This window comes from Nelumbo lutea, chromosome 3, assembly GCF_056320005.1.
Source record: "Nelumbo lutea isolate HS-2025 chromosome 3, American lotus-T2T, whole genome shotgun sequence".
NCBI lineage: Eukaryota > Viridiplantae > Streptophyta > Magnoliopsida > Proteales > Nelumbonaceae > Nelumbo > Nelumbo lutea.
Window position 1 is genome coordinate 90,201,476 of NC_142686.1, and position 22,410 is coordinate 90,223,885.

Below are 22,410 nucleotides of genomic sequence, written 5' to 3' on the forward strand. Positions count from 1 at the left end.
GCTCAACTAAAGTATCAATTAAAAAATAATTATATTTTAAGAATTCAGTCAAGACATCTCTAGGAAGGGTATTAATCCTTAAAAGTGGCCAGATGTATCATGTTAGGGGGGTTATGGGTTGGGGGATGGGCTAATGGGTTTCCCCCGTTGTGCAGTCCTACCTTCAAAAGATATTAAAAAAAGAAAAGTGGCCAGATGTCCAAACTCTATGTATTGACATATCATATCAATACTTTTTGAACCTTGATTGTATGAGTTTTGAATAATGTATATCATGCAACGAGTTCACATCTGTGCCCCACAACGTCCTACAGCAAATCTCCGTTGTGTATTGGGAATATCTCCTGATGATAGTATCAGAATTTATGATGTTATCATCGGGAGATATTCCCAATAGACGGATGAAATGTGTTGTGGGACTCCTCCTTTGTCAAATGGTCTCCTAGGCTAAGGGGAGACCCAGCAACAAGAAACCCAAAGGTTTACTGCCATTTCCACGGAGATCATGGACACAACACAAAGAATTGCAAGAATCTCCACAACGAGATCGAGGAACTTATCTACCACTAATACTTGAAGAACTTCATCTTGAGAGAAGAGAGGGGACAAACAGATCGACAAGTAAATCGATAGGGGGACCAGAGGAGGAATGGCCCCGAGGTCAGCAGGCAGAATGAGCAACCACCGCGACAGTTGCCAGAGGAAAGACCGATCTGTGAGGTAATTAACATGATCATCAACGGGTCCATTATTGCCGGATGTACATCAACGGCCAGGAGGACCTCGATCTACGAGTTAGAGAATGAAGAGGAAAACCCGCCAAAGCGACCTCGGCTCGAAGAACCGATATACTTCACTGAGGACAATGCGTGCGGGATCCAGTACCCTCACGATGATGCCCTAGTGGTGAAGCTAAGAATTAATGACTTCGAGATAAAGCACATCTTGGTAGACTCAGGCAGCTCAATAGATATACTCTTTAAGGAGACCTTCGACAAACTACAGTTACATCAGAGCGACCTGAAACCGGCAGATACTCCTTTGGTAGTTGAGAACATCATGCAACTTGAGCACATGTTCCTGGTAGTCGAGAACTCCTTTCCCCTACAACGCCATAGTAGGTCGGCCCATCACGCATGTTCTATGTGCAATAGTATCCACTTACTATTTAGCGATGAAGTTCCCAACTAATTACGGAGTGGGAGTCGTGTGAGGTGACCAGCTCGAATCACGCAATTGCTACGTGACTACTCCAAAAGGAAAAGCAAAGCTAACAGAGGATGTCGAGCTCGAGCGACCAATGGAGTATATTGATGAGCGAGCTACCCCGAAAGAGGAGACGGTCCACATACCAGTCTCTACTGACGAACCAGCCAAGACTCTCTAGATCGGTGCCTCGATCAACGAACCACTTTGCTCCCAACTAGTAAGTTTTCTACTTGAAAATTTAGATGTTTTTGCTTGGTCCGCGGCCGAAATGCCTGGAATTGATTCAAAAATTATCTCACAAACTGAATATCGACCCTTTAGTCAAACCAATAAGGCAAAAGAAGCTCAACCTTGCCCCAGAACGTTGGAAGGTAGTCGATGAAGAGGTTGGGAAGCTCCTCGCAGCAGACTTCATCAGGGAAGTCCATTACTCGAGCTAGGTGGCTAACCCAGTTCTGGTGAAAAAAGCCAATGGCAAGTGGCGCATATGCGTCGATTACACCGACTTGAATAGAGCCTACTCAAAAGATTGCTTCCCACTACCCAAGATTGACTGCCTAGTGGACGCGACCTCAGGGCATGAGTTGCTAAGTTTCTTGGATGCCCATTCCGGATACAACCAGATTAGGATGGATTCTGCTAACAAAGAGAAAACCGCCTTCATAACTGAGATCGGGTTATATTGTTACAAGGTCATGCCCTTTGGATTAAAAAATGCTGGGGCAACATTCCAATGCCTTGTAAATAAGATTTTTGAGCCGTTAATCGGCAATAAAGTAGAATGTTATGTTGATGACATGGTCGTGAAGACCCAGTTTTCAAATTCTTTGTTGAATGATTTAAAGAATGTTTTTCAAATTTTACGAAGATATAACATGAAGTTAAATCCAAATAAGTGCGTCTTCAGAGTCACTTCGGGTAAATTTCTAGGCTATATAGTCAACCGTCGTGGAATCGAGGCCAACCCAGACAAAATAAAAGTCATTCTAGATATGAGACCACCCCGGAAAATAAAAGAGGTTCTGAGGTTGACTGGCCGAATAGCCGCCTTGAGCCACTTCATGTCCAAATCAGTAGACCGGTGGTTACCCTTTCTTAAAGCTATAAAAAAGAGTAAGGACTTCAAATGGACTAAAGAATGCCAGCTCACTTTCAACAAGCTGAAAAGATACTTAGGTACCACCCCAGTTTTAACTCGACCCGAAGAAGGGGATGTGTTAAAGTTATACCTCTCTACGAGCGACAAAGTGGTTAGTTCGGTACTAATCAAAGAAGTAGATCTGGTCCAACGACCCATCTACTATGTTAGCAAAGTTTTGTAGGATGCAGAAACTAGATATCTGGAGATCGAGAAACTAGCGTACGCACTAATCATAGCAGCTCGAAAACTTCGTCCGTACTTCTAGGCCCACACTATCACCGTTCTCACCAACAAACCCCGAAGGCAGATTCCGGTATATGCCTCAGCCAACAATCAAGGCTCAAGTTTTGGCTGATTTTGTAGTAGAATGCACATTCAACATAGCGACCCCTGAGCTGACCGAGCTCGATCACATGACAGGAGCTTTAACTAGTGCGGTGCCAGTCCCGATCAGAGTGGAGCCAACCTAGGACGAGGAGCCCTGGATCCTCCACGTCGACGGCTCGTCCAACCAGCAGGGAAGTGGTGCAGGACTTATACTGTATAGCCCAAGCGAGGTGAAGCTGGAATATGCTCTCTGGTTCAGATTCGAGGCATCAAATAACGAGGCAGAATATGAAGCATTGGTCGCCGGGTTAACCTTAGCAAGGGAAATGAAAGCAAAGCACCTCATCATTTGCAGCGACTCACAACTAGTGGTTAACCAAGTCATTGGTGAGTATGAAGCCCGTGACCCCACTATGGCAAATTACTTGACCAAAGTCAGAGAGATACTGTGCAGCTTCGTCTCCTACTTTATCAAAAAAATTCTGAGGTCTGAGAATGCTAAGACTGACTACTTGTCACGACTAGCTAGCACGAGCAGCAACACCATGTGAACTGTGTACAAAGAGGACTTACCTCAGCCCAGCATTCTCAGGGGGGCAGAAGAAGTCGCTCCCGTATAACAAGCGGAACCAAGCTGGATCGACCCACTCATGAGTTATCTACTCCATGAGACCCTACCTGCAGAATGCAAAGTAGCCCGAAGGGTAGAGCGCTAGTCAGCTAAGTACATCCTCATAGACGGACAACTATACAGAAGATCTTTCACGCTCTCTTACCTGTGCTGCTTGCGACCTTAGAAGCTGAGCATGTACTTCGCGACACCCATGAAGGCTTGTGCGGCAGACACTTGGGGTGCAAAGCTCTCGTGCAGAATGTGTTAAGGCAAGGCTATTACTGGTCCACGATGAAGGCAAATGCACTCGAACTCATCAAAAAGTGTGACAAGTGTCAAAGGCATGCCAACATTCACCATCAACCTGCTACTGATTTGACATACCTCACCAGCCCGTGGCCCTTTGCATAGTGGGGAATTGATATCCTTGATCTTTTTCTACCAACAACAAAGTAGAGGAGGTTCTTGGTTGTAGCAGTAGATTATTTTATGAAGTGGGTGGAAGCCGAACCCTTGGTAACAATCACAACCCGCAACATACAGAATTTCTTTTGGAAAAACATAGTATGTCGCTTCGGTCTACCTCGAGTGCTGATATCCGACAATGGGAAGCAATTCAAAGATATTATTTTTCAAAACTGGTGTGCCAAAATGGGGATTCTACCAAATTTTACCTCGGTGGCACACCCCCAGGCAAATGGACAAACAGAAGTAACTAATAGAGAAATACTTCGCGGATTGAAAGATCGCTTAGCTCAAGCCAAGGGGTTGTGGGTGGACGAACTGCCCAGTGTCCTTTGGGCCTACCGAACTACTATTAAGACCGCGATGGGAGAGACCCTTTTCAACCTCACATATGGTATAGAAGCGGTTATCCCAGCGGAAATAAAGGTGCCCACATTATGATTGGAGGCTTATGATGAGGAAATGAATGATGAAGAGTTCCATACCAACCTAGACCTGATAGAGGAGGTACGAGACCTGGCTTACATTCAGACTGCGACTTACCAACAAAGAGTAGCTTGGTACTATAACACCCAGGTCAGAAAATGATACTTTCGCATCAACGACCTGGTTCTTCAGAAGGTTGTGGTACCTAAGCCCGACATTGGCAAGCTCAGATCGAATTGGGAAGGTCCATACAGAATAAAGCAGGTATTCAGGGAAGGGACATATGAGCTCGAGACTTTGGAAGAAAAGCAGGTACCACGAGCATGGACTATGTGACCACCGAACTGGTCAAAAAAGATGGCTGACTGGAGACCTTGGCACTATGACAAGTCCTAGTAGCCTCTTTGGCCTAAGAAAGACAAGTCCTAGTCACCTCTTTGGCCTAGGCAGACAAGTCCTAGTCGCCTCTTCGGCATAGATGGACAAGTTCTAGTCGCCTCTTCGGCATAGGCGGATAAGCCCTAGTCACCTCTTCAGACTAGGCAGATAAGTCCTAATCGCCTCTTCGGCATAGGCGAACAAGTCCTAGTCACCTCTTCAGCATAGGTAGACAAGTCTTAGTCGCCTATGAGGCATAGATAGCTCAAGTGCAAACCCTACGGTGTCTAATTCACCTCGGCATACAACAATGTGAGGTTAATCCCACATGCAGTCATGCTCGTTAGCTCGGCACTTAGGGATAACCAACATTTAGGCAAATAAGCTACCCAGGCATAGATTGATCGGGTATGTCCCCTACAATGTATGATCACCCTGGCATACAATGGCAATTTGATCATTCCTACTAGTGTCGATCTCACCAGCTCGGCACCGAGGTCGGGTATGTCCCCTACAATTCTCTCCTATTTTGTTTAATTCACCAGCTCGGGAGTAATCTACACTTAGAAAAATTTTCACACAGATTGCAAAACACTTGTATTTCATTGATATAAAGTTTCGAGTGAAAAAAAACTACTACAACTGAGCTTGGAGGCCCAAGATGTACATTGTATGTAGGGGGGTCCAAGAAAAGAGGCATTCAATCACTTTGGGGCTCTTCATCCTTACTAGAGACTTCGGTAGGAGGATCTGTCTCCATACGGTCCTTACCAGCACCGGTCTCCTCCTCATCGTCAAGCAGGTCATCATCACTTTCCACTTCGGAGTCCGGATCTTTGGAAGCTTCGATGGCCATCTCCTTGGTGATCTTCGATGTGGTTTTGGCACCGAGGTTGAGGTGGGGAAATTCAAGTCGGGTCAACCACCTACTGAGTTTGAATCCCTTGTAGTAAGCCACTGTCCTTGCCTCAACCAGCCTTTCCCGAAGCTCCATTAAGGACTTGTACTCCTTAACAGCCTTAACCTTGGCCTCCTCCATCGCTTGAAGTAGTAGCTCAGTTCGTTCCTTCATGTGGGCCTCGAGGTTCTCGACTCCCTTTTCATTTCCATTTTGCGCTCCTCGAACTCCTTCTTCTCCAACATCAACAGAGTTAGCAGCTCCTTCTTATCTCGCCGTTGTTCTTCAGTTGGTTGATTTCGTTGTGAGCTAAGTTTAGTTCGGCATGGGCATTTCAGGAAGACTCCTTGACTTCGAGAGCTCACTTAAAGTTCACCTCAGACTGATAAGTCAAGGCATGGATGGAGGAGTTTACCTGCCAAGAGAAGAAAATGAGTATCAGTATTCAAAAAAGAATCTAAGTACGAGACAATTTGAAAGACAAGTTCAAGAACGTAGCACCATACAATAAATAGCCGCATGGGTCCCGAGCTGAGCAACTGGCAAGTCGACCCAATGAGCGACCTCCTCAGCAAACACCACATCCTTGCTCTTGAGAAGGCCGAACTTTGGAGTCAGAATGCTCCGAACTGGAGCATCGCTGCTCGAAGAAGTAGCGGCCACTGGGACAGGTTCTAAAGATGTAGCCTCATCGGGCATGTGGGGTGGGGTGGGCTTGCCCGAGTCCTCATTCACTCTCAATGCGAGCCTTTTTGGAGGCTCTCTTCTTCTTCTTCCCCTTCTTCATGCTCCCGAAGATATCATCAGCAGGGATATCGTCCATGGCAGCTGCGATAAAAATGAGCTAAGTCAGATATAGTACCAAAGAAACGAATAGAAAAAGTACAGTAAACAGCGACCTACCAGGAGGACTCAGGTCGGCCTACACGAGCTTCTCCTCGGTCACGAAGTCTTCAAACTTCAGGCCGAGCTCCTGTTAGACAGTGTATGCCCTTAGCTCCAATCAGAATGATGTACATTATGACATTTAATGTAAATGAATAAAGTACATATTTGATTCATCTTATTATGGTGTGTTTCTGTGTAATACCCTTAAACTGTATACATATTAGACTCGTGTTAGTTTAGAATCTTCATAGTCGTTTGATAGATTTGGGGAGATTTATCCTGCCAAGACTAACACTGATGTGCCGCCAAGTTGGTTAGAGTGGCTTGTATTAGCAGCCAGGGTGAGACCTGAGGTACATGCAGTGTGGGCTTTCTTGAAACCCTGAACCGGACCAGAATTCCAGTATTGCACTGGACCTTGGAGATTGATGGGAAAAACTGGAATGTTACACCCGACCCCTAGACTCGATTGTGGTACTACACTAGGTGTCGAATTGGGCTGTCTTTGATATGCCAATCAGTGAGATCCTTAGAGGGGGTCAAAACCTAGGTATGTTTGGATAGTCTGAGAATTCATCTGAGTGGGTGATCATAGTGACATGATCAGCCCCTTTGTCGGACAAAGTGAATGATCGGGGATGCACTTTCTTTAATGGAAACCAAAGCTGCCAGCAACCAATTTCAATCGTTGGAATTTTTTTTGCAAAATATATTATATAGAGATATACATACATATATATATATATTACGGTTTCAAAATGTTTGCAAAACGTTTTAATTCCCAGGATCCATGTCAGTAGAGAGTGCAGCATTGTTCCTTGCAGCCTAGGGAGAGGTCCTCTCTTGTCGGATAGTGTTTGATCATTATGGGCTGAGAGGTTAAGTGTAAGACCATTGAGGGTAATACCTGATGGGCTCATCTTGCATCTGCCCATAGTCCTTGGATTTTTATAAGGTAGCTTGACCCAGGGACCACTTAGTGTAAGTGTTGGGCCCATTAAGAGACCATGGTGATGGGCTCAGGGGTTCACTGTCTCCTACAATGAATTCGACCAGGCCTTATAATAGAGGCTGGGCTGAACCCATGTGGCTGATGTGTAGATCAATGTTTGGGTCCCACGCCATACAATGATACCCAACTGGGCAGCAGTTTGGAGGATAAGTGAGCACATGGACTTAATGGGCCTAAAGCCCATTTCGAACTAGTAGAATATGATTATTTAAAGGAGGGGCGGTTCTGGTATTTAGATCAGCAGATAGGATAGGGGGTTATCCCTATCCACTCAAAGAGTCCATATCCAAATAAAGATTTGGATTAGGAAACTCCTAATAAGATTAGGAGGGCTGATCTTTATCTACAGATAAGATAAGGGATTATCCTTATCTCTTAAAGAGAGTCCAGATCCAAATAAGATTTGGATTAGGAAACTCATAATGGGATTAGGAGAAGCTCTCTTTAAGGCTATAAATAGAGGAGGAGGGCGAGCCCCAGTTGATCCCCACAAGTCTTACAGATTCAAGTGAGATGACAGCTCCAATTAAACTCGTCATCTTCTGCTCTTGCCTCCTATTACTACCACCATAGCCAGTTCGATCTCCACCTGTAGGAGCAATCAAGAAACATTCTTGATATCAGTTTTTGGTGAAAAACTGAGCTGAAGTTGTGCTCACTCACCCTCCATCGAATTCTTCCTAAAGAGTTCAGTTCTCGCTGAAGAACCACCTATTGATTCTGCTCCACCCTACGCTGTGTCATCTTCAGTGGGAGCAGTCTTTGGTGTTTTCCTTGGGCATGAACACCTTCATTGGGAGTTACTGTTACTCCGTATCAGGTATATCCCTCTCCTACCTTTTCCTTGATCCTTGAAAATGCAATTTTCTAAAATAGAGAATGTGATTCCCATATGGGAGAGAGAGAAATTTTTTAAATTTCGCTCAACCTACCTGCAGGGTTCGGCTATCCATATGATGGATCTCTCCTCCCTTCAGCTCCGCCCAAGATCGGAACTCCTCCCTTGTCTTTAGGTCCAGTCTAACGCCAGGGTCTTGAATGGCTGCCCTCCAATGAGTTAGGAAGGGCCACCCCTCGGTGTTGCGGACCATGAAGTAATGTCTCTTCCAGGTTGGGACCTTATTAGGGAGCTCGTGCAACAGTTTGTATCCAGGACGAGGTGACAAGTAGTAAGTTCATCTGTGCTCGAGCAGAACATAGGACAAATTTTTCTTAATGGAAAGAATTGAAGAAAAGACGTCGAGGTCCAGGGGAAGGTTGTAATCACGGAAAAGAGAAATGATCCCTACAATGTTACAGATAGAGTTCGGGTGTAGCTGATCTATGGTAATGTTAAAATATCTAACAATCTCAATTATAAGGGGGTGAAGTGGAAAACACAGACCAGCTACGAGTTGCTCCTCAAAGATCACAATCTCATTGCGAACATGATCCCAAGGAAAGTTGCCTAAGAGGATGCTATATACAGGGTCATTAGGGAGTCTGTACCGGGCTACTATAGCTAGGAGCCTGTCCACCGTCATTATCGACAGGCCGAAGTTATCTGGCAGGCAACCCCGGTGCGAGGTGGAAGTCAAGTTACTAGAGGCCTCTCGCTTTCGCCGAGGTGAGTCCATCCCCAACAGACTGAGGACCGCATCTTGTCCTGAAGTGACCACCTCAGTAGGATGGGGATCCACGGCTTGAGCTGAGGTACCCACATCGGTCCCAACGGACTCACCGCTCCCATGTAAAAGACTATCTAAACTAGTGCTAGACATACTCAAGGAAAAGGACAATGGAATCAAAAGGAAAAGGCAAAGGAAGGGAGACTCACCAAAAAGAAGACCGAAGAAAAGAAGGCGACCTTGGACCTAGAAGATTGTGGATTTGCAGACTTGTGGTGAGGAAAATGAGCCCTTTTTGTCCCCTATTTGTAGCTAGTATATCTGGGAATCAACGGTCAAGATCAATACAATACAATGGCTCCTAAGTAAACCAGTTGCACGCCCCTTGAGGTTGAAATCGATTTAGTGTGTGTTTTGGCATCCGCAGAATCTATAAATAGTGTGACGTCCACACGTGCCCAAGAAGCGACCTGGGTCATTTCATGGTTGAGCCAAATGGTTGAATAGGCCCGACCAACTATTCACCCTCTAATTTGACTAGACCTTGCGCCAAATCCACCTTGACTCTTCATGAGCTCCCCGCACCAGGTGAGGACCCCTGGCACGAGGAGTGGGGGGCAATTGATGAAGGGTGATTTGGCACGACCTAGTAAGAAGGGGACATGTAGGCGCAATCTGATCGAAGGATGTCAACTTAGCTAGGCAAGCCCAGTTCGCATCATTCGGAGTTCAGGTATTCAGCCACCTCGGTGTAGAGGCACCTCGACACCCAATCCAATTCGGGACTAAAGAATCAAAGTTCTAGCTCGGAGCTAATGAGCTGAAATGCTACACAACCGACTCCAAAGGCCTCCCCAATAGATCCCAAATCTCTCAAGATCATGATGAGCCAATAGATCCCGAAGTTCTCGAGATCACGATGAGAACTCGTCCCAGCCCCGCCTAAATCGGAGGTAAACAATAAACATTATCAACATACTGCTCTCCTTCAAAAACAGAACAAACCTTATCTCTACAGCCCGGAGATCCCAGAGCTCTTTCATAAGGCCCATGACTACTCCAGTATATAAAGACGTGAAACCTCAAGGCAAAGGTACATGTGATTATTCTACTCACTAGCATTCAAGCTCTCAAGCATTTAGCTCGCATTCACAACATAAGTACTGACTTAAGAATCGAAGCGACCTCGTCGGGTTAGCTACCTTGGGTTCTCTTATACACTGTTTTGCAGATTGATCCAGCTCGCTGCTCAATTGGAGTTCGGATCGCCCTCCAGCTAGGAGTAGCCAGATCGCGCACCATCAATATTATTTATGTTATATCATAAATTCTTTTATAACAATTATAATCGAACTTGATTTGAATCGGATATCCAATACGATATTCAAATTTGAATCATCTATCTATATATATACATAATCGAACTTGATTTATGTTATATATATATATATATATATATATATATATATATATATATATATATATATATATATTAAAACAAAGTGGTCAAGAAATTTTCTCCTTTTTTTGAATTTTTTATTTTTTTATTCCATGTCATTTTTTAAACAACCAATGAGATGCACTTTCCAAGAACCTAAATAATTTCTTCTCCTAAAATTTCTCCTAAACTACCTCTCCCACTTTCTCCAAAATTATCTCTAATTCCTATTTATACTCTAAATTATCTCTAATTCCAATTTATCTCCAAAATTATCTCTAATTTAGTAGAGAGTTTCTCTCCTAAATTATCTCTAATTCCTATTTACCCTCTCCCCTACTTTTTATCAATATCTATCTAAAGAAAGTTTGGATTAAAAAAGTTAAGAATTATTTAAATATTCTAACAAAATTATATAATAATAACTTTAAAATATTTATTAAAAACACAAAAAAGTAATTTTATATTTTTACAAAATATATCATGAAACTATGTATTAACAATTTAAATTAGGTATTTCCAAATTATCAATTTAAATTTTTTCAAATATTTAATAATATATAATATCTTTAAATAAGTAAAATTCAAATAGCAAAAAAATTTAAATATTTTATAGATTATTTAAATATTTATCATAACTAGATTTTAAATAGTTAAAATAATGGAATTATGTAATAAATTTAAAAAATTCCTTCAAATTAGAAAAATATTTATAAAATATTCAAATTAATAATGATTTAAATTATTACAAAATTAATAATGAAATTATGAAATAATAACAAAATATTTAACATAACTAGATTTTAAATAGTTAAAATAAAGAAATTATGTAATAAATTTAAAAAATCTGAAAAGTAGAAAAATAATTATAACATAATATTATAAATAACTAATTTCACTTATATCAAGTAATAATTCAAGAAATAACTTTCAAAATAATTAATATTTATTAATAATAATTTTAAACTCTTAATTTGTATTTATTATATAATTGTATATATTAAAATAAATCTTTGTTGTATTTCAGTAATTATTTATTGTTTTCGTGATAGTTGTATTTTCAATGATTATGTATAAAATTATTTTGTTTTGTTATTTAACAGAAAATTTCAATAATTATTGGAGATTAAACTATTATTATTGAATTTTTTAAAATTAATTTGTTGTACTTATTGTATTTATTGTATTTTTGTTATAACTTATTGAATAATTAATATTTATTAGAGATTAAACTATTATTTGAGATTATACTATTTTTTGACTAAGTTAATATATTTTTAGTACTTATTGTATTTTTTGTATTTATTCATTACCAATATATTTTCAATAATTATGTATTTTCGCTATAATTTTTCAATAATTATTGGAGATTAAGCTATTGTTATTTATTGAAGATAAGACTATTAATTTAGCTAAAATTATGAGTGTTCATGAGTTTATTCGGTTTGGCCGTAGGCTATTTGGCCAGCCAAATTGACCTGGTCAGGTTGGGGAGTTGGTTAACTGAAACCGACTGACCTTTTGTGAAAACCAACCCACTCAAGTTGTATCGGTTTGGGTCAGTTTTCACAAAAGGTTAGTCAGTTCAAAATATTTAAAATTAACAATTAAATTTAATTTAAAAAATTTACAGAACAATTATTAAAATATAAATTTAAAATTAGATTTATGAAATAAAACATTTTAGACTAAGAAATATGAGAAATTTCTCACTTTTTCATATTCAAAATTATATTTAAAATATAAAATTAATAATGAAATTATGTAAAAATAGTATATATTATGATTTTATGGATAATTAAATTCAATAAATAATTAATAATTTAAAATTTAAATATATTACATTTTATTTAAGTATTTAAATAACAAAAATATTTAGCATAACTAGATTTTAAATAGTTTAAATACAGAAGTTATGTAATAAATTTAAAAAAATGTAAAAAGTAGAAAAATAATTATAGCATAATATTAAAATTAATAATAGTTTAATATTTTTACATAATATTGTAAATAACTAAGTTCATTTATATCAAGTAATAATCCGAGAAAATAACTTTCAAAAAAAGTAACATTTATTGATAATAATTTTAAACTCTTAATCTATATTTATTATATAATTATATATACTAAAATTATTAAGTATTGCATTGCAGTAATTATTTATTGTTTTTTGTGATAGATGTATTTTCAATAATTATTGGAGATTAAACAACTATTACTGAATTTTGGAGATTAAACAACTATTGGAGATTATTTAATCGAAAACTTCCAAACTTTTGTGATAAATTATTTAATAGAAAACTTCCAATAATTATTGGAGATTAAACAACTATTACTGAATTTTTTAAATTTAATTTATTGTACTTATTGTATCTTTGTTATAACTTATTGATTAATTAATATTTATTAGAGATTAAACTATTATTTGAGATTATATTATTTATTGACTAAGTTAATATATTTTTAGTACTTATTGTATTTTTGTAATTATTGTATTTCTTCATTACCAATATATTTTCTTTAATTGTGTATTTTGTCTATAAATTTTCAATACTTATTGGAGATTAAACTATTGTTATTTATCAGATATTTGACTATAAATTTAGCTAAAATTATGAGTGTTCATGAGTTAGTTCAGTCCGACCATAGGCTATTTGGCCAACCAAATTGACCTAGTTAGGTTAGGGAGTTTGTCAATTAAAACCGACTAACCTTTTTGTGAAAACTGATCCACTCAATTTGAATCGGTTTTCACAAAAGGATGGTCGGTTCAAAAGATTTAAACTGAAAATTTTAATTTAATTTTAAAAATTGCAATACAATTATTAAAAAATAAATTTAAAAATTAGATTTATGAAAAAAACATTTTAGACTAAGAAATATGGGAAAGTTCTCACTTTTCATATTAAAAATTATATTTAGAATATAAAATATTAATATATATCTATGGTTAGGTTGTTCGATTTTGGTTGGTTTACAAATGGCCAAATTGAAACTGATCCAACTTGGTCGAATTGGGAAAATTTTGGACCTTTCATTAAGGATTGATTTAGACTTTCCCATATATTTTAGACTAATAGTTGTTTCTATTAGGGTCATTTACTAGAATACACCTTATAGTTTTATACATTTACTTAAACCTACCTTATCATTTTACTAAAACATCTCATATATTTTACAACTTATTTACTTAGTGAACCTTTCATTAAGGATTGATTGTTTTGCCATTAGACCCATGATTTTTTATTCCAAAAATACCCTTAACATTTTTTTATACAGAACATAAAATTAGCCAAATATAGCTAAAAAAGTGGTTGCCTATGTCTTATTAAGGGCAGAAATAATATTTTTATTTTTATTTTCTTTTGATTAAATTTATTTAGATGAACATTAGTGTCAATACTGTCATTTTCCACTATCATCTAATGGAATATTGATTAAATCCGTTGCAAATTATAAGTGGTGTTTTAGTAAAATGCAAACTATAAGGTAGATTTTAGTAAATCCATGAAACTATAAGGGTATTTTAGTAAATGTCCCTTTCTATTATTTATCTTTCATTTAATAAATCCCAGGCATCGCACGGGTCCCGCTAGTACTCTTAAAAACCCAACAGATTCTTATCAGAATCAGATCGATTGGATTTCTTAACGAATTGGTTTGGATATACCCTTTAACAAATCTGATCCAATCTGTTTGCAGCCCTAAATATAGAAGAAAGAGATGAATTTCATTATTTTTGTTTTATATGGTGGCATGAAACTAAATTTAGTCCAATCCGATCCAGTCCAATGTGAGTCTATTACAAATGGACCAGGTCTTATCCAATCCAATCAATACTTTGGACCATTTTGGATCAATCCAATTCAATGTCTGGATCATCCAATTTGTTCAAAATTATTTTAATTTAGATTAATTCTAACCTAAACCTAGTCCATTGATACATATATTCTTATCTTCTATCAATGAACCAAATATTGCCTCAATCCAACCCAATAGAATGTAAATTCATTATGGATGGACTAGGTCCAATCTAATCCAATAAATCCTTTGGATCATTAAGTCTAGACTGTCCAATTTAGTATGTCTTGTTGGTCTGTCCAATTTGTCCAAATTGATTTTTTATTTGGATGGGGTCCAATAAAAAACTGGTCCAGTGACACCCCTAATCACAAATATGAAAGGGGAATAAGTATAATAATGATTACTTATATCTTATGTGATAGCGTTTTATAAATTTGTTTTGGAAAACAGAAAGTCAATCATGGACAAAACTCAAAGCGTTAAACTGCTCTTTTATAATATAGGTGTATATATATATCGACTTTTGTAAGAAAATTAAAAATGTTTAGTTAATTAATTAACAAAATCAATTTCTTTTTTAAAAAATTGCAAAACAAGTTAGCTGTACAAAAAGTTGATTTTTATCAAATTGCCCTTAAATAAATCATGCTCAAGGCCCCACCCAAGTACCAAACTCCTGTTTCTCTCGCATGCGTCCTCCCCCCTCGCTATTTAAATATAGTTGTTAAATGGCCCTATTTGACCCCACCTTAAAGAAATTTTTAGGGCCATTTACACAGTGCTTTTATTTTGGGAAATTGTTCAAAATTCATCATGGGTTTTCAGCATTTCTATTAAATTCATCACAACTTTTTAAAACGTCTAAAACTCATCATGTTAATAAGACTAACGTGTGCTAATATATTACATTTTAACCTTAACAATAAAATATATACAAAATAAATTAGCAGGTGCTAATATATTATCATTTTAATATTTATACATAAAAAAAGAAAAAAAAAATTAAAAATTATTATCAAATTATAGAAACTATAGAAATTGAAAAACAAAATCAGAAAATAATAATTGTAGAAAAAATACCAAAAATTATAGAAAAACACAGAAATTACAAATAAATAACAAAAAATACTGGAAATTTATAGATTATAGAAAATAGAAAATGTAAAAAAAATTATAAAAAACATTGGAAATTATAAAAAATACTAAAAATGCAAAAAAAAAAACAAGAAATTTGAAAACTGAAAAAGACCATTTTTCCTCTAACTCGCCATTCAAGGGTAATTTGGTCATGAAAATTGTTACTTATGCTGACATGGACACCTCTGTTAAGAGGCTTCCCGTTGCTCCAGTCAGAGGCAAGGTCTTTGACAGGTAGGACTGGCCAGATTGACCACCATCAATTGGCGCCGTCTGTGGGAATCACTTCTAAAAGCCTCCCTTTAAAATTCTCTTACCTCTTTTACCTCATCTTCTTCCAAAAACTCCAACACCCATGGCTTCCTCCAACAATGCCGGATGTGGCACAGAAACGACTACCACCGGGGAACAAATCCAAGTTCCCGTGGTGTGCATGGGCAATTCACCATCCCTCTTTCAGTGGATGGGATCCCCAGCTTGAATGCGCCACAAGCAGTGGTGCCCCTAAACCTTCCTGCCTTGAACGTCCCTCTTCCACTCCCTATCTGTCAGGCCACATGGAGACGATTATCAACCTAGTCATTGGTTTGTGGGTGTTATGGAAGAACAGGAATAAGTTATATTTTGAAAATTCTACTTGTAGCCCATTATCTGTAATTAATGATATGAACAGGTAGAGAATAGAGACATCTTTGCAGTTGCAGCAGAAATCGGAAAACTTTTCAACTGAGGGTCATCAAGGCCCATCTTTTTTGTGCTGGTGCCCTCCTATTGACAGATTTGTCAAGATAAGCTTGGATGGAGGTTTTAAGTTTCCAAATAAAGCATCCATCATTGCGAGAGATTCGAATGGTTCCGGCTGCTGGGCAGCCTGTGAATCTCTTACAGCTAGCTCCCCTTTAGAAGCAAAAGCTTTAGCCATGTTGGAAGCGGTAAAAGCAACCGAAAGGAAAGGTCTTCAGTGGGTCTTTTTTGAATCTGACTGCAAGCAATTAATCTCCTATCTTACCAGTGCCTCTCCCTTCTATGACAAAGACTTAGTTTAAATCAAAGAAGATTTGACTAAGTTTATGTGAAGGTCAGGAGGTCAAGTTTTTGTGGTGCCCTAGAAGTGTTAATGTTGCTGCCCATGAGCCAGCAGTTGGAGGGTGTTATCTACGAGTTTGAGTTGTTTCTTAGTAGTCTTGGTTAAGAGAGCCCAGCCCAAGGCTGGACGGATTCAGCCCAATAGAAACTGAAGTTTGTCCTATGGAGTTGTGCAAGTCCAACATCTCTTTAAGCTAATTAGGTCTTGGCCAGGCTCATATCCACTAATCCTAGAGCTGGCAATCTTGACTAATCCATTTGACCCACCCACCCCACCCCACTCATCTTCGAATTCACCTAAACTCACCCAATTTATTGGTGGGTCAATATGGGTTGAGTAACCCATTAGGGTCAATGGAAAAGGGTCAGAGTGGGTTGGGTCGAGGGTACCCATTAGGGTTAGGATGGGTTGAGTCATGTGAGTCAAGATGGATTGAGTCAAATTCAACTCTATCTATACTTGCCAAATCTAAAAAATTAGAAGTTGCAATGATTTGAACTCATATCTCCTACCATGGCCACATCTCATTAGACTTCCAAACCACTATGCCACATTTCATTTTAAGATTAAAAGTGAAATAAAATAGATTTTACTAACTTTCATGTTAGCTTGCAATTTTATACAAAAGCACTTTCACAAAAGCAATTTTATGAAAATGATTTTTATGAAAGCAATTTTACAAAAGTATTTTTATATGAAAGAACTTTTATAAAAGTACTTTTATAAAATGCTTTTACACGAAAGAAATTTTATAAAAGTACTTTTATAAAATGCTTTTACACGAAAGAACATTTATAAAAGTACTTTTACAAAAGAACTTTTACACGAAAGCACTTTATGAAAGTGCTTTTCCGAAAATATTTTTAAGAAAGCATAAAAGAACTTTTATACGAAAGCACTTTTATTAAAGTACTTTTATGAAAACACTTTTATGAAAGCATAAAATCACTTTTATAAAAGTACTCTTACACAAAAGCACTTTTATAGAAGTACTTTTGTAGAAGTACTTTCATAAAAGTATTTTTGCCAAAAGCACTTTTATAAAAGGTTTGCATTTTTGCATTTTCTGCAATTTTTTGTTAGTTTCTGTATTTTTTTGGTATTTTTTGCAAATTTTTGGTATTTTCTACATTTTCTAAAATTTCTTGGTATTTTTTGCATATTTTCTGATTTTTTCTGCAGAAGTTTTGGATTTTCTATAATTTTTTAGTATTTTTTGCTTTTTTTTCATTTATTTACAATTTTTGCATTTTCGGGTATATAGGTTGAACTAACTCATTTTTTTTCACATGGCAGTCTTAAGAGAGACTATTCTCTCAAAATTTATTATTTTGGGTATACGGGCCATCCCAACCCATTTTTGTATTTATAAATATGGATAGGTGGGTTAGTATGGGTGAGGGTGGTTAAGGGTCAATATGGATGGATCAAGTGGGTCAATATGGGTGGGTCAGATAGAGTTAGGGTGGATTATGATCCTTTAACAAGGATTGATGATGGGTTATGGTGGGTTGGTATTCAACCCTTACCCAACCCAAGCCAACCCACCTTGTTTTTGGTTTTAATATAAAAGAAAGAGAGAAAATAAAAAGTTGAAGAACAATAATTAATTAAGGAATTTCACAAAATTTGTTGGGACCTTGAACTTCCCCTCAATTTCTTGCTTCTCTTTTATTTTCTATCAAACAAAAATAGCCTTATACTCGATTGAACCACTTGTTAAGCAAATCCTATACACAATATATTAGTATAAAATACTAGCGGGCCATGTGTGATTTATGGGAAAAAGATATTAGGGTCTATTGTACTTAAAATTTATTGCTCTATGGGGCTATACAATCTGAGGGTAAGGATGGTAATTTTTCCCATCTCTGTCGAGTATCTGGCCTCCCCGACCAAGCGGGGATGGGGATGGTATCAATAAGAATACCCAATTAGAGATGGGGACAGGGATGGGGAGTGAAGTCTAGACCCCGCCTTGACCCCGATTATATAAATTAAATATGTGTATTTATATTATATTAAATATACAATATTATTTATACTATATATATTTAAAATACCATTTACATTTTAATTTTCCTTTATTTTAAATAAATACTTTTTTTGAAAATGAACTTTTAATTACAAAATTTTGGGATTTAGGTTCCCAATGGGGAACCCATCTCCATGGGGGATTAGGGATACAGCCTAAATTTTTTCCCAATGGGGGTCGGGGTTAGAGACAGGAATTAATCCAAACCTACCCATTACCATTCCTAACAGGGAGGTCATCCCACAAACCCATAATATCCCCCAAACCCATGAATATAGTTCCAATAATTATGGTAATTATAAATGTAGTATCCAATACTTATGAAATTATTCAAATCTTCAAATTATTTATTTGACTAATTGGAAGTTTTATAATTTAACTTTCACTAAATAAAATTACCAAAATCAGTAATTTTTAGTGATTAAAATACCAAAATCACTAATTACTGCTCAAAATTTATAGAAAATATCAATATTACAGAAAATATAAAAAATAAATTTATATTTATTGAAATTAATTTTCCATTAAAAAATCAATTATTGAGAGTTTTTAATTATTATCTAATAATATCGGTAAATATTCATAAATTGACTAAAATTACTGAAAATAGCAATAACTACTTATTGCTAAAATGTTACTAGTAATTTCAAAATTATTGAAAATGTAAAAAATAAATTTATATTTATTGAAATAAAATTTTTAATGAAAAATTATCAATAACTAAATTTGTATTTATTAATATTTGATTAATTATCAATTTTCAGTAATAATTGATTTCAATAATTAATTTTCAACTTTTTTGAAATTAAATTACCAAAATCAGTAATTTTCATCATGTTATTTTTCGTAGTTAAATTTTCCAATTTACCACAACTACAAAAAGTGATATTTTAGGTATTGATATTTATTGAATAATATTCAATAATATTAGTAATTATTGAAAATGGTAAAACCATTTTATAAATTAATTTAACCACGCTATTTGGTTTTTGGATGGTTTATTGGGCATGTGTTTGGTGAACATGAGAGAGAGAGAGAGAGAGAGAGAGAGAGAGAGAGAGAGTTGGAGTGGGGTTGTTGGAGTGGGGTTATAATGAAGACGAGAAGGCTGCCACATGACTACATGGAAGGGCTGGGTATTAGGCAAGTTCCCATTTATGTGGATTGGAAGAGATTATAGCAAAAGATTAGAGAGAGAGGTTATAGGAAAAGATTTTCTAAGTTAATGGGGCATAAAGGGGAGATTGCCATGCCATGTGGCAACTCCATAGGATTCTAGAGGGAATCTTAATGGGCAAAGAGAGGCCATCTATGTAGCAAGCTCTACTTTAGTATATATATAGACACCTGCTAAGCAAATCCTATGCACAATATATTAGTACAAAATATATTGCATCTCCACTAATGCGAGTGTATGGAAAACACAAATTAGTTGAATAAAAATTTTGATTTAATTTTTTTTTCAAGTTTTAATCCATTTTGTTTGCTTCTAGCATGAATGAAGTGAAATAAAACCTAAGGTTCTGTTTGGAAGGAGTATAAATACAAATATATAGAGTACAAAACCTTGTATTGTGTATGTTTTTGTACTCTTTCCAAACTGAGCCTAAAGAAAAGCAAGGTAAAGTTGAAAGAAAAAACGAACCACTGTTACTTGTTAAAAAGTAATTTTTTTTATGGGGATGGTTTAAATTTCAAAAAAAAAATCCATTTAAAGCTAAGTTAATATACGTTTCTCTTCAAAAATTCCTCTAAAAGTGCATTATTTTAGCTGATGCATATGCTAGACCTGATCCGATCCGGAGTGATTCGAATCCGATCGGTAAACGGTGTTGGTTATATAGGTTGGATCGGATTGGATTCTTTTGGATTGGATAGGGTGATCCGAATTTGATCCAATTGAAAATCAGATTAGATCATGATTTGGTCCATTTACACCCTATTTTAGAAATTAGCACAATTTTTAAGCATCATGACCATAAAAACAAAATAGCCACATAAATTGTAGTTTCAAAAAAGCAAAAATTAGAATTATTCAGAATGAAATTTAAGAATAAGAATTAAAACCCTTTATTATTTGATTCCCTAATTTTGGTGTAAATAAAGGTTCAATTATGATATGGGGAAAATATACAGCAAATGAGCCCGTATCATAAAAGAGATGAGCAATCAAGTGGTATTATTAATCAAAATTTATGAGATGCTTTAATTGATCAAAACTCTTCTGCTATCATGTCTTTCTAGTATCATAAATTTTCCCTAATTTCAAAAACATCCCTTTGATCACATTTAAAGAGTTTCCTTGATCAGTGATGGGGCAGAAGATTTCAATTTCATCACTCCTCTTTACATGAGGAGAATATAATCCCCCTTTATGCTGTAAATCTCTTTTGGCTTTGATATGGTAACGATAGGTGGACATGATTCTTAATGCTTCTTGGAATTCCAGTTATTTTATTTCCTATAGAATCCCTTTTTCTAACTAATTAGAGGGAAGAAACCAGATGTATACAATCTATTTGGTAGACAGCAATCGTCTGCACTAATACCACTGTATTCAGCCTGAAGTATGCCTGCTTGCGTGATTGGCCTTTTAATTTTCTTCCTAGTATTGTGTTATATATGACGATCATTGAAGCTTGGATCTTAAGAAAGAGTTAAAAATTTCTTTTTTGGTTTGCATAAAAAAAATTATCATTTGTTGCAAACATTGCCAGATTTTAGGTTTATATCCAATTCACCCTTTCTAAGATCTTATAACCAGAACCAACATTTGGATATAGGGTTCTTAATGGGTCATTGACTGATCACAAAATCGACTCAAAGCTACTAATTATATGGGGTTTGGGTCTGTATTATGTGCCCATACCAATGTTTTCAACCCACGGTTGAACCCATTGGTCAAACTGTCTGAACCATCATCAGGCCAGAATTGTGGGTCTGGTTTAGTCAAGACCTGCTAGATGGTCAAAAACTGTTTGATTTGACTGGTTCGACCATTGATCCATTCGATCTGGTCAAAAACTGTTTTTGATTCAGTCAGTTTGAACCTATGATTTTCAACTCGGAGGCAAAAATGGTTCAACCTTCAGGTTGGTTTTTAAAACATTATAATTGAGTCGGAATCAATTTTTATTTGGTTTGGGACTGATTCTACACATTTACTCATCGATTTGGGACTAGATATACCCTAATCTGAACCAAATAAGATCCATCACCAGCACTATTGGGTAATGGAACCAATGATAACACTCCGAGTTGATCATAAAATACATGGGGCTCATTGTAAGAGGTTGAATGGTTGTGGGTCTCGTGTATTCTGTGATGGGTGTGAGGCATTATCATTGATTTCCACCAATCGGGATGAGCTGGAAACAAAATCATACACACCCGACTGAACTACCTATCACAGTTGAACGCTCACTGTGTGCCCCATCTGAGATTCAACTATACTGAATACTAGCATGTTCAACCGTGATAGATAGTTCAGTCGGGTGTGTATGTTTTTGTCTCCAGTTAATCGGCTCCCGGTTTCCACGGCTTGGTACACAGCTATTGCCTTCCAAACTTGATCATAACATGGTAAATTAATTTTTGGGCACTGAACAATTGGGACTTGGGAGTAAGTCTGTTACATTTCAGGCGTTCATGAAGCATCCCAAACTTTCTCCCGGATTATATTCTTCTTTCCGCGAACAACATGAAGATGCCAACAAGCATTGCTTCATTATTTGCACCGCTCTAGTCTCCATCTGTTGCTGGCCTGCAATAGCACAGATGATTTATGGTATCTTACCATTGCTTAGACATTTGATGTTGATAAGTAGGTCCTATGATCTCATGGAGATGAATCAAACTGCAAACTTTAGACATCGTTGACCCAACGCAGCAACTGTTGAATTCTAATCCTTTATTGGCCTAGCTAGCTATAAAGTCTAAATTCCA